This window comes from Cryptomeria japonica, chromosome 3, assembly GCF_030272615.1.
Source record: "Cryptomeria japonica chromosome 3, Sugi_1.0, whole genome shotgun sequence".
NCBI lineage: Eukaryota > Viridiplantae > Streptophyta > Pinopsida > Cupressales > Cupressaceae > Cryptomeria > Cryptomeria japonica.
In genome coordinates this window covers 17,054,434-17,066,974 of record NC_081407.1, presented here as the reverse complement: position 1 = coordinate 17,066,974, position 12,541 = coordinate 17,054,434, and positions in this window count along the sequence as shown.

Sequence of the window (12,541 nt, the reverse complement as noted above, 5' to 3'; positions counted from 1 at the left end):
AAACCAAAATCTACGCATATAATTGAGTTTTATAGCTTTTCAAGATCATAGTGTGTAACCTAGATTATAATATGTAAGTTGTACAATAGCACATTAGATAGACATCCATGCATCATGATTACATTTTGGATAGTGAGCTTAATCTTTAAGTGCTAACTTCCCCTCTTTCTATCTTTTACAGAACTAAATCTAGTTTATTAAATTTGTAGTTTAATTTTATTTAATTAAGTGTTTTCTACAAACCCAACTGTCTTTCTTTCCTCTTACATTGTAAATAAGTACGAAAGAGAGTTTATCTAGATAAGGTCACTTTTTTTTTTTTGTTATTTCAATAACATATCAAATATTTAAATAAAAATATTATTTAATATTTCAATCTTTTAACCTTGTCTAGCTAGTGTAATATTGGATGAGTTGCAAAACCTTAAAACCTCTAATAAACAAAGAAATTTTTTCTTCATCACACTTTTGGTGAGCCTAATTCACTATCATCTTTTGGTTTTGTGTATTTTGCACTCATTGCTCTCACATTTTATGAACTTTACAAACTAGTCTCTTTATTCTAATAATGTCATATGTCAAGGCTTTCAGAGCTATTTACAAATGGTTTCTGCAAAGAACACTAGCACAAGTCATATTTATCAAAAAATCTTGATTTTTATAATGTTATTTTGATGGCCACAACTACAACCTTCTCAGCCTTACCTGCATCCTCTTTCCCTATATTTCATAGTATAGATACCAGTGTTAACCATGAAGAAACCCTACATGCAGGACTAGAGGCACAAGCCCATAAGCAAGATATGAACTTAGCAAAAACTTTAGTATCACCTTAATAAATTATGTGAATACACACTGTGTTGTAAGATCCATTTTACATGTCATGGAAATAATGTTATTTCATCATCCTAAAGGTTTTGACATGGGTTATCACTTATTGTTAATAGAAATTATCCTAATGAATAGACTCCAGACCCTCATTTTAACATCATGAAAATTTAAATTCCTATATCACTACCAATGCCTGATATTCATATGACAAATCTCATGAACATGGCCACTTATATAGTTCAAATTGGTAATTCAAGTCCTTCCTCTTTTGGGTTGGTACAAAACCCCATTGCTTCATGTGAGTTCATTTTGTAATCTTAGACTTTTCTCTTTAACTTCATAATCAATGCCTTTCAACCTCTTCTCTCTTAGTCCTTAGTTATATCTAGTATTCCTACCACTATTTCTATCACCACTCCTTCCATTGCCCCTTCGCATAGCTAACCTAGAAATAAAATAGTTAATGCAAAATGTGGATAGTTTATAGTATCAACTCACATTGCTATCCAACCCATTACAACCAACCACTACACATACTACCAATAGAGTCCCTCATCACTTGAGATCCTTGTTAAACCTACTTACTAGCATTGAGGTCCCACATTTTAAATAGTATTATGAAAAATGAGAACCAAAAAATCATGTCTTTGCACTCATTGTATTATATAGTGATTTCATTTCTCAATATAAATTGTTTGAAAAATTGGTTATGTGGTCTTTGAAAGATATTGCATCACACTTATTATACTCCCTATCAATTTAATTATTATTTCTTTTGATCAATCGGTAAACCAATTCTTACAACACTTTCAAGTAAAATAGACCTCTAAGCCATCTTTAATGATTTGCAATTCTACAAACAAGGTGTTAATGGAAAAGATTGATTTTATTTCTTACAATTAGTCATTACTTTTATAAATTCTATATAATCTTCTTATATTAGATGTGTATAGGTTTTCATAAGAAACATTTAGCCTCTCATGAAGGACAATATAATTTTAATGTAGTATCCATCACTTCATCATCTCTACACTACCTTTCATACTCATTATCTGATCATTGGCTAGTTTAAGGTACCTTTTGTCTCACCAACTCTTGTTTATTTGTTAGGGACTCCTACATCAACTAACTAAAATTATAGATTAATATTATTTTTTCTCTTGAAAAGGCACATTTGTAGTTATCCGCAATGTTGCTAATGCATGTCATCTTTTTAAAAAATGACTTTATGTATGTAGTCATGACATAATTATTGCTTCAAATAATTATCTAATCCATTACACTCTACCCTCAAACAACTCCTTATAAATAATTTGGTACAACTATTGTGTATTCAATCTCTTCACACAAAATACTCAACTCCTAATAACTATGATCCTAAAGTAGATTATGAATACCACCATTTGTTGGGTGATGCCACCAAGAAATGTATGCATCTAATATAATTAATTCAAGATTTAATTCACTGGAATGTCTTCCAAGTTGTAAGTGTTAGTGATAAAGACAAAAAGTATGTTGCTCAACCAAATCAAAACCTTAAAATTTATACAAATTTATTCCCATAAAATACCACTACCAATGTCATTTCAATTCCATTACATACTATAATTTACAGCCTAATCTTATTTTTTCCCATCTTGTGTTGGATGTTGATCTTCCTCATTTCATTTCAAATTTCCCTTTTATGGTGGATATGGTGGATGCTCAACATCTAGTCTCTCAATTTGATCATGTCCCTAATCCTATAATATTTTCCTCTTTATCAAATGTGTTTGTCAATAGTTACAATAGTCCTTTGTACAATCCAAGCTCTATTAAACTAGAAGATTGTTTGCAATGTTCTAACTAACCTAGCAGGCATGGTTAACATTGCATCAAAGAAATTTGTATATGTCCACAAACTCCATAAAGATGTCTATGATCCATATAATAATTTTGTGTTTAATATGGAAAAGGTATGGTCGAATCTAGCTAGTAACTTAATCATAACCAAACTCTTTTCCATAAAACATTGAGACACAAACAAGACAAATGTGTTATGCTTGACCAACTCTAATCAAAGAGAGTTAAAAACCCTAGGTTCTATTTCTTTATTTCATAGTTCAAGATTGATTGATTGACTTAGATGTGAGATAATTAGGTCATAAAACATGCATAAATGATCACATAAACTTTAAGATAGACTAATAAACAAATAAAAATCTACAAACAAGTACAAAAATGAAACTCAAATAAGAGGTGCACCTATGATGACAAATAGAGCTTGAAATTGTTGGTCAAGTGTGCTAGGTTCCTTTAGTCTAGAAGGTGTCTAAATGTCGAAAACAATGCAGATCTAGTATCATAGAGTTTCAAAATATTAATCCTCCAAAATTCAAGTCAAAATAGCAAGATTATGGTGCTAGGTGCCATAGGCGAGACCGTTTCTTGTGAATTTTCTGTGTTGGTATCTATATCAGTCTGTCCAGTGCTTCTATACCTACAAACTAGGGAAGAATTGTGTGTCTAAACTTGCATGAGCACAAAAGGAAGGAAAAAGGGTTGTGGCTATATAAGAGCTTGCCTTAGTTTAATACTCATTCAGGTATTTCCACCTCCAGAAATAACCAAGTTGGATTTGAGATAAAAAAAAAGTGTGTGCTTTGAGTTTCTTAAGTACGTCTAAGATTGTGGTGAGCAATAAAGTGCATAAATGTAAACAAGAGACCTACTCAAGTGTATTAAAGTGAACCCTAAATGAGACAATCGAAAGGTGGTGTACAAACCAACTCAAGAATGCACAAATCACATAAATGATAATGACTAAGTGATAAATATTAGATTTGAAGCTAAAACTCAGAAATAATGACAAGAAATCATACCAAACTAATACAGGAGCACCTAGGAGGTTCATGAAGACCATTATCTTTTTCTTTTGTGTTTTTTTATGTTTCTATGATGTAATAAGGTCATGTGGACCATTTCATAATGTTTTGATCATGATGTAAGGCCTTGGTGCCATCTTGTGCTTTGTAACCTATCAGGACCTACTTGGTCAACTAGTGGTCAATGGACACCCCAGTGTGCAAAAATGGGTGAAATCAATGTATTTTCCATGTTTGAGCCATATGTGTACTATTTGTTATAATTCTCATGTGTCTAGATGAGTTTGATCGGTTGGAAGTCTAATGTTGTCAAAGTTGCAAAAAGTTGCATGTGCAACTTTTGTAAAATTTGTAAACCAATGGCTATTTGGTTCAAAGGGTGGTTATAGTCAATTGGTAAGTTGTATATGGGTATATATAAGGCTCTTATAAACTAAGGAAAAGGTTGTTGAAATATTTTGAAGGATTGGCAATACAAACATGTATGTTTTCCTTGGATTTTGCTGCAAACACGCATAACAGTCCTTTGATTCTCTTTTGTACGGATTGGTACAAACCTAAGATGTACCTGGAATGTTAGAAAAGTGATTTATCTTCCATCTCCAATTGGTTTGAATTTTTTTAGTGCATTAGGGAGAGATATCTTCACAATTTCCTCATACCAGGTTAGAAAACCCTCTAAACCTAGGGTTTTGAACAAATGGAGCCATAACTTGACATTCTCTAAGCCAAAAATCAAACTATTTTGGGGAATGTCAAGAATAATAGTGTATTGTAATATTATCAAGGTTGCAGAGATGGATGTGAAGGAAGGAGAGAGAACCAAGAGCTTTTAACATGGAATCCTCATGTGAAGGTTAACATTTTGACTGAGTTTTGAGGACTGGGCAGAATTGAAGAGGGTTGGACCCAAAATAGTCATGGATTTTATGGATTGGAGGTTGGTAGAAGGTTTTTCAAGTGTTTTATTGTTCATTTTACCAATTTTTAGGGTAGTTCCTTTGTAAAAGTGGCCTAATTGGGGCTCTGGGGCTATTAGGACAACATTGGTTCTCAAAGACAATCCAAAGCATCAAAGTTTGAATTTGTCACATTTTTTAGACCTTGTTGAACCATTTCATTTCATGTATGAAATTGGTGTCCATACTCCTTTTGGTTGTGTATATTGGGGTTGTCCAACATTGAAGGGCTATTAGGCCAAAGTGTGGTCTTCATTATGTCAAACTCTAGATTGAAGGTTGTGATCAATATAGTATCTTTGGGGTCTACAAATATTGTCATAAATATGTTCAAAAGTTTCTTGATCACTGCTTGATGTCCACCATGTCATGTGCAAGTTTGTCTTGTGAGTATGTGTTGAAGCTTTGTAGGGTTAAGGCTTGGTATTGTATGATGAGTTGCCCATCATACCTGGAAATATTTCACTGATGCTTAGGGTCTTGTGTAGGTTATGAGACTATTTTGAGTCTATTTCCAAGTTGGACCTATCATTTTTGGATTTATTTCCCAAAATGTTGTCTTGTCAACTCAAACCTCCACAAGGCTCTGCATCACAAACCCTTGAGGAGAGGTACAAGCTAATCATCAATTAGTAATTCTCTATCATCCTCCAAAATTATTTGAATCTTCATCATGATTAATGACAATTGATGAAGACTTGATGTCATTTATTATCCTTTATTTTTTTAGACCTGTAGAATTGAATTTGGAAGAGTTTTCTCATCACAAGGATAACATATTCATCGTATGTCCAAATGAGAAAAGTCACTAGCTTTATATGAGCTACAAGTTTATTGTTGATAAAAAATTGACATAAAATGGTCATAATAAAATATTGAGACTATATTATGATATATCAAGGCTAACACTTGAAATATTTAAAATTCTGAGAGATTTTGGTTGGATTGTGGAGATAATCAGCATAAACACAGGTCAAAATAGGCTCTCAAAAAGTGAGATGTGATACTTTAGGGTGTTGATATTGGATCTAGTAGTAATATTTTAATTTGATGATACTTAAATACAAAATAAGATATTTGAATTTTGAAATTGGATACGACACATCTCATTGAGTTAGGGGTTAAACTCAAGGCTAAAAATGGTCCTAAAAAAGTCTAGGGGAGTGAACACTAAAGGAAGTGCCGAGGAGAGTGTGAAATTAGACTTACAATTGATGAGTAAAATTTATGATACTACATTTCGATCTCACTTTAGTGATTATATGATATTATGTGAATATGCAAGTTAAAGTACAAAGAAAGTAAACATTCTTGTAAAATGATACTCATAATGATGTCGAACAAAGGCCCCAATGTAGGAATACCTACAAAACAACATCATGAATCACATCCTGCAAAACCATTTTGTTAGCAAAATAAAAATCATCTATACTGCTTAGTAAGAGTGATGAAATTCGAGGGTAGAAATATGCCCCCTATTTCTACTTCCGCAGTTTTTAGGAATAATAGATGGAAATTAGGGTTTCACAAGTTTAGCTATGTAGACTAGGAAACTCACCTATTTCTCACACATTACATTAAAATGAAAGTGAACCCAGTAGATTCCACCTAAATTCTATTAGGAAGAAGGTTACATACTAATTGAGTTCAATTCCTTTTTGTTTGAGTTGAAATTGTGTTTGAATTACAATGCTAGATCTAGAACAAACAATGATAAATTGAACCAAAACAACAATAACATAAAGTTCCTGATTTCATTTAGAGTTGTAAACTCAGATCTGAGAAGCGAGAGAGGATCAGAATCTGTACCTCAAAATTCAAGTGAAATTGTCGGGACCAAGAGGATAGGGTGTCCTGGTCCTATAATTGCAAAAATAGGCAAGTTGGGTCTTTCTAAGAATGTCAAGACACACTGGATCCAGTAGTGAAATATCCAAGAAATTCCCAGGACCAGGGCGAAATTTTTCCCTAGTCCTCCGCATTTTTTGCAACTAAAACTTGAAGAGTCTATCAACACCTATTCTATTGGAAAATTCGAGATCAACTACTAAATCAATTTCTTGCATATGGAAAGAAAGGAAAATGGGTTTTGGATAGGGGTTTTCCTTAGGTCAAACCTTGGATTTGGAATTAACCCTAATTAAAATAGAAATAGAATTGAAAGTGTGCCTTTTGAGGGTAGAGGTAAGACTTGAAATTGAAATGCTTGAATGCGGATGATTATACCTTTAATAGGTGATGCAATTCTCTGAGGATATTTCCTCCACGTGTTGATGCAATAACATGACAAATCGCATAAAATCCATCATGAAATCATAGATAAAACATAATTTTAGGTCCCGGAGGCAACTGAGAGGGGGGGGGGTGAATCAGTTGTCTATTAATTTCAAACCAAAACTAACTTAACCAAACTTAGTGCATAATACTGGTAAACCAAACTTTAATGCTAGTAGATAGTTTAGCAGTTAATAACAGTACTGGTAAAGTTTAATGCATGAAACAGAAAGACAAATAACATACACAACACACAACGCAATTATTTGTACGTGGAAACCTTGTAAGGGGAAAAACCACGGTGGGAAATGGGAAACCTTACCCACAATCAGATGATACTACTGCAGATAGTATGTGTGTAAAAATGGGGTCTACACATGCAGAAAGGCCAACTCCCTAGAGCTCACTACTCAATCACAAAATGGGAGTCACACTGACTACAATTGGATGGTTAAATCCAATGATAATGTACTGCTTAAAATAGAATCTTCATATGCTCGGTTCAGTACCGGTTAAGCATAGATTGTCTTCCTCATACCTTCCTTGAATTTTCAAATGATGTATGTGTGTATAGCTCTACTTATATTCGCATATACCTTATTACAATCCTTTTTCCACACTCCTCTACTACTTCTTAATCTCACAAATGAGATCTTACATATATACCAAAACCTAAGACCAAATGTGTAGGTCGACTTACTAAGATATTAAAAAATCAATTACAAATGAATCAATATGTGATGCATGATGTTGGCTCAATGCATTTACAACAATAACAAATCATCTCCATAACGTGTCGTGCTGATCTAGAATAGATAATGCTTGTCGGTCCATAACCTAGACCTATTTGCCGGTAACAACAAATATGCAAACTCGATTATACCAATAATCAAATCACCAAAACCAAGTGTCCAAACAATGTCTTCGACATAACCAAGTAATCTCTAGATGATAACACATCATCCTTAGTGCCGGTGAACAATATAACCTACCGATGAACTAGATACCAATGACTATGCATAAGTCACTGAACATGTCAATGAACATAAAAAAGATCTCCAAGTGTTCTCAAGTGTTGACAAGTGTTGACACCAATGACAAAACCAATGCAACACATCCATAATACCAACAATGTCCCCCTTTGGCATTGATAGCAACACAAGATGGAAAAACCATCTAAGTGCCAAAGCAGAAATGCCAAAAACCAAAAACCAACAATCTCGTAAAGAGATCATTAAAATACAGATACAGAGAGTAACAATCTCTCCCCAAAGATAATGTGTTTTTCCATAGATATCTCTCCCCCTTTGACATCAAATGCCAAAGCAATACAAAACCAAATACAATCAGTTCATAGAACTTGTTACAAATACTAATTGTTATAACCACATTTATTCAATCTACTCCCCCTGAGAAGTAGCTCCCCTTCATCAAAGTTGGAAAAAAATATTTCTCTGTTAATTATGTCGGTCTGATGCCATGCTCCAACCGTCTAAGTTTCTACCGGTGAGGGTATAACTCCAAGTTGCTCTCTTAGATATTCATAAGTTTCCTTAGGCAAAGACTTAGTAAAGATATATGCAATCTACTCTTTAGTATTCACATAAACTAATTTCACTTGTTTTGCTTCAACATTCTATTTTAGAAAATTTAATTTGATAGAAACATGCTTAGTTTTTGAGTGAAACACTGGATTCTTAGATATATCAATTGTTGCCATATTATCACAGTATATGATTATAGGTTCTTTGGATTTTACCTTTATGTCCTTCAACATTTGCTCAATCCATAATACCTGTGTACAATTAGTTGTTGCTACAACATATTCTGATTCTGTTGTTGATAAGGATGTACAACTTTGTTTCTTGCTCAACCATGAAATTAGTCTCCTGCCAAGAAAAATGCTCCGCCGGTGGTTCTTTTTCTGTCATCTACATCTCCTGCCCAATTTGCATCTGTGTATGCACATAAATCAAAATTTTCATCTTTTGGATACCATAGACCAAGATTTCTTGTGCCTTGTAGATACCAGAAAATACTTTTCACTGTTGATTCATGATTTTCCTTAGGATTACTCTGAAATCTTGAAACAATACATACTGCATTCATAATATCAGGTCTTGTTTGTGTTAAATACAGTAAACCTCCTATCATAAAATTGTATCTTGTTGGATTAACAGGTGTTGATCCATCCTTCAATGATAATTTATTAGTTGTAGTCATAGGTGTACTTACCGGTTTAGAGTTTTCCATGCCAAATTTCTTAAGTAATTCCTTCAAGTACTTTGATTGATTTATGAATATACCTTTATCAGTCTATGAAATCTGCAATCCTAAAAATAATTTTATCTCTCCAATCATAGACATTTCAAATTCTTCTTGCATCTTATTAGAAAAGTCTTTACACAATAGATGGAAATTAGGGTTTCACAAGTTTAGCTATGTAGACTACGAAACTCACCTATTTCTCACACATTACATTAAAAGGAAAGTTAACTTAGTAGATTCAACCTAAATTCTATCAGGAAGAGGGTTACATACTAATTGAGTTCAATTCCCTTTTGTTTAAGTTGAAATTGTGTTTGAATTACAATGCTAGATCCAGAACAAACAATGATAAATTGAACCAAAACAACAATAACATAAAGTTCCTGATTTCATTTAGAGTTGTAAACTAAGATCTGAGAAGCGAGAGGGGATCCGAATCTGTAACTAAAAATTTGAGTGAAATTGTCGGGATCAAGAGGATAGGGTGTCCTGGTCCTATAATTGCAAAAATAGGCAAGTTGGGTCTTTCTAAGAATGTCAAGACACACTGTATCTAGTAGTGAAATATCCAAGAAATTCCCAAGACCAGGGAGAAATTTTTCCCTAGTCCTCTGCATTTTTTGTCTCTAAAATTTGAAGAGTCTGTCGTCACCTATTCTATTGGAATATCCAAGATCAACTACTAAATCAATTTCTTCCATATGGAAAGAAAGGAAAATGGGTTTTGGATAGGGGTTTTCCTAAGGTCAAACCTTGGATTTGGAATTAACCCTAATTAAAATAGAAATGGAATTGAAAGTGTACCTTTAGAGTGTAGAGGTAAGACTTGAAATTGAAATGCTTGAATGCAGATGATTATACCTTCAATAGGTGATGCAATTCTCTTAGGATATTTCCTCCACATGTTGATGCAATAACATGACAAATCACATAAAATCCATCATGAAATCATAGGTAAAACATAATGTTAGGTCCCAGAGGCAACTGACAGGGGGGGGGTGAATCAGCTGTCTATTAATTTCAAACCAAAACTAACTTAATCAAACTTAGTGCATAATACCGGTAAACCAAACTTTAATGTCGGTAGACAGTTTAGCAGTTAATAACAGTACCGGTAAAGTTTAATGCATGAAACATAAAGACAAATAACATACACAACACACAACACAGTTATTTGTACATGGAAATCCTATAAGGGGAAAAACCACGGTGGGAAACCTTACCCACAATCAGATGATACTACTGCAGATAGTATGTGTGTACAAATGGGGTCTGCACATGTAGAAAGGCCAATTGCCTAGAGCTCATTGCTCAATCACAAAATGGGAGTCACACTGACTACAATTGGATGGTTAAATCCAATGATAATGTACTACTTAAAATAACATCTGCATATGTTGGATTCGATACCGGTTAAGCTCAGATTGTCTTCCTCATACCTTCCTTGAATTTTCAAATGATGTATGCGTGTATAGCTCTGCTTATATTCACATATACCTTATTACAATCCTTTTCCCACACTCCTCTACTACTTCTTAATCTCACAAATGAGATCTTGCATATATACCAAAACCTAAGACCAAATGTGTAGGTCGACTTACTAAGATATTACAAAATCAATTACAAATGAATCAATATGCGATGCATGATGTCGAATCAATGCATTTACAACAATAACAAATCATCTCCATAACGTGTCATGCTGATCTGGAATAGATAATGCTTGTCGGTCCATAACCTAGACCTATTTGCCGGTAACAACAAATATGCAAAGTCGATTGTACCAATAATCAAATCACCGAAACCAAGTATCCAAACACTTTCTTTGACATAACCAAGTAATCTCTAGATGATAACAGATCATCCTTAGTGCCGGTGAACAATATAACCTGTCGGTCAACCAGAGACTAGTGACTATGCATAAGTCATTGAACATAACAAAGATCTCCAAGTGTTCTCAAGTGTTGACAAGTGTTAACATCAATGACAAAACCAATGCAACACATCCATAATACCAACAATCTCCCCCTTTGGCATTGATGGCAACACAAGATGGAAAAAACATCTAAGTGCCAAAGCAGAAATGTCAAAAACCAAAAAGCAACAATCTCCTAAAGAGATCATTAAAATACAGATACAGAGAGTAAGAATCTCTCCCCAATGAATAATCTCTCCTCAAAGATAATGTGTTTTTCCATAGATATCTCTCCCCCTTTGACATCAAATGCCAAAGCAATACAAAACCAAATACAATCAGTTCATAGAACTTGTTACAAATACCAATTGTTATAACCATATTTATTCAATCTACTCCCCTTGAGAAGTAGCTCTCCTTCATCAAAGCTGGAAAAAAATATTTCTCTGTTAATTCTGTCGATCTGATGCCATGCTCCAACTGTCTAAGTTTCTACCGGTGAGGGTATAACTCCAAGCTGCTTTCTTAGATATTCAAAAGTTTCCTTAGGCAAAGGCTTAGTAAAGATATTTGCAATCTACTCTTTAGTATTCACATAAACCAATTTCACTTCTTTTGCTTCAACATTCTATTTTAGAAAATTAAATTTGATAGAAACATGCTTAGTTTTTGATCGAAATACCGAATTCTTAGATATATCAATTGTTGCCATATTATCACAGTAAAAGATTATAGGGTCTTTGCATTTTACCTATATGTCCTTCAACATTTTCTTAATCCATAATACCTATGTACAATTAGTTGTTGCTGTAACACATTCTGATTCTGCTGTTGATAAGGATGTACAACTTTGTTTCTTGCTAAACCATGAAATTAGTCTGCTGCCAAGAAAAATGCTCCGCCGGTGGTTCTTTTTCTGTCATCTACATCTCCTGCCCAATTTGCATCTGTGTATGCACATAAATCAAAATTTTCATCTTTAGGATACCCTAGACCAAGATTTCTTGTGCCTTGTAGATACCAGAAAATCCTTTTCACTGTTGATTCATGATTTTCCTTAGGATTACTCTGAAATCTTGAAACAATACATATTGCATTCATAATATCAGGTCTTGTTTGTGTCAAATATAGTAAACCTCCTATCATAAAATTGTATCTTATTGGATTAACAGGTGTTGATTCATCCTTCAATGATAGTTTATTAGTTGTAGTCATAGGTGTACTTACCGGTTTAGAGTTTTCCATGCTGAATTTCTTAAGTAATTCCTTCAAGTACTTTGATTGATTTATGAATATACCTTTATCAGTCTATGAAATCTGCAATCCTAAAAGGAATTTTATCTCTCCAATCATAGACATTTCAAATTCTTCTTGCATCTTATTAGAAAAGTCTTTACACAATAGATAGAAATTAGGGTTTCACAAGTTTA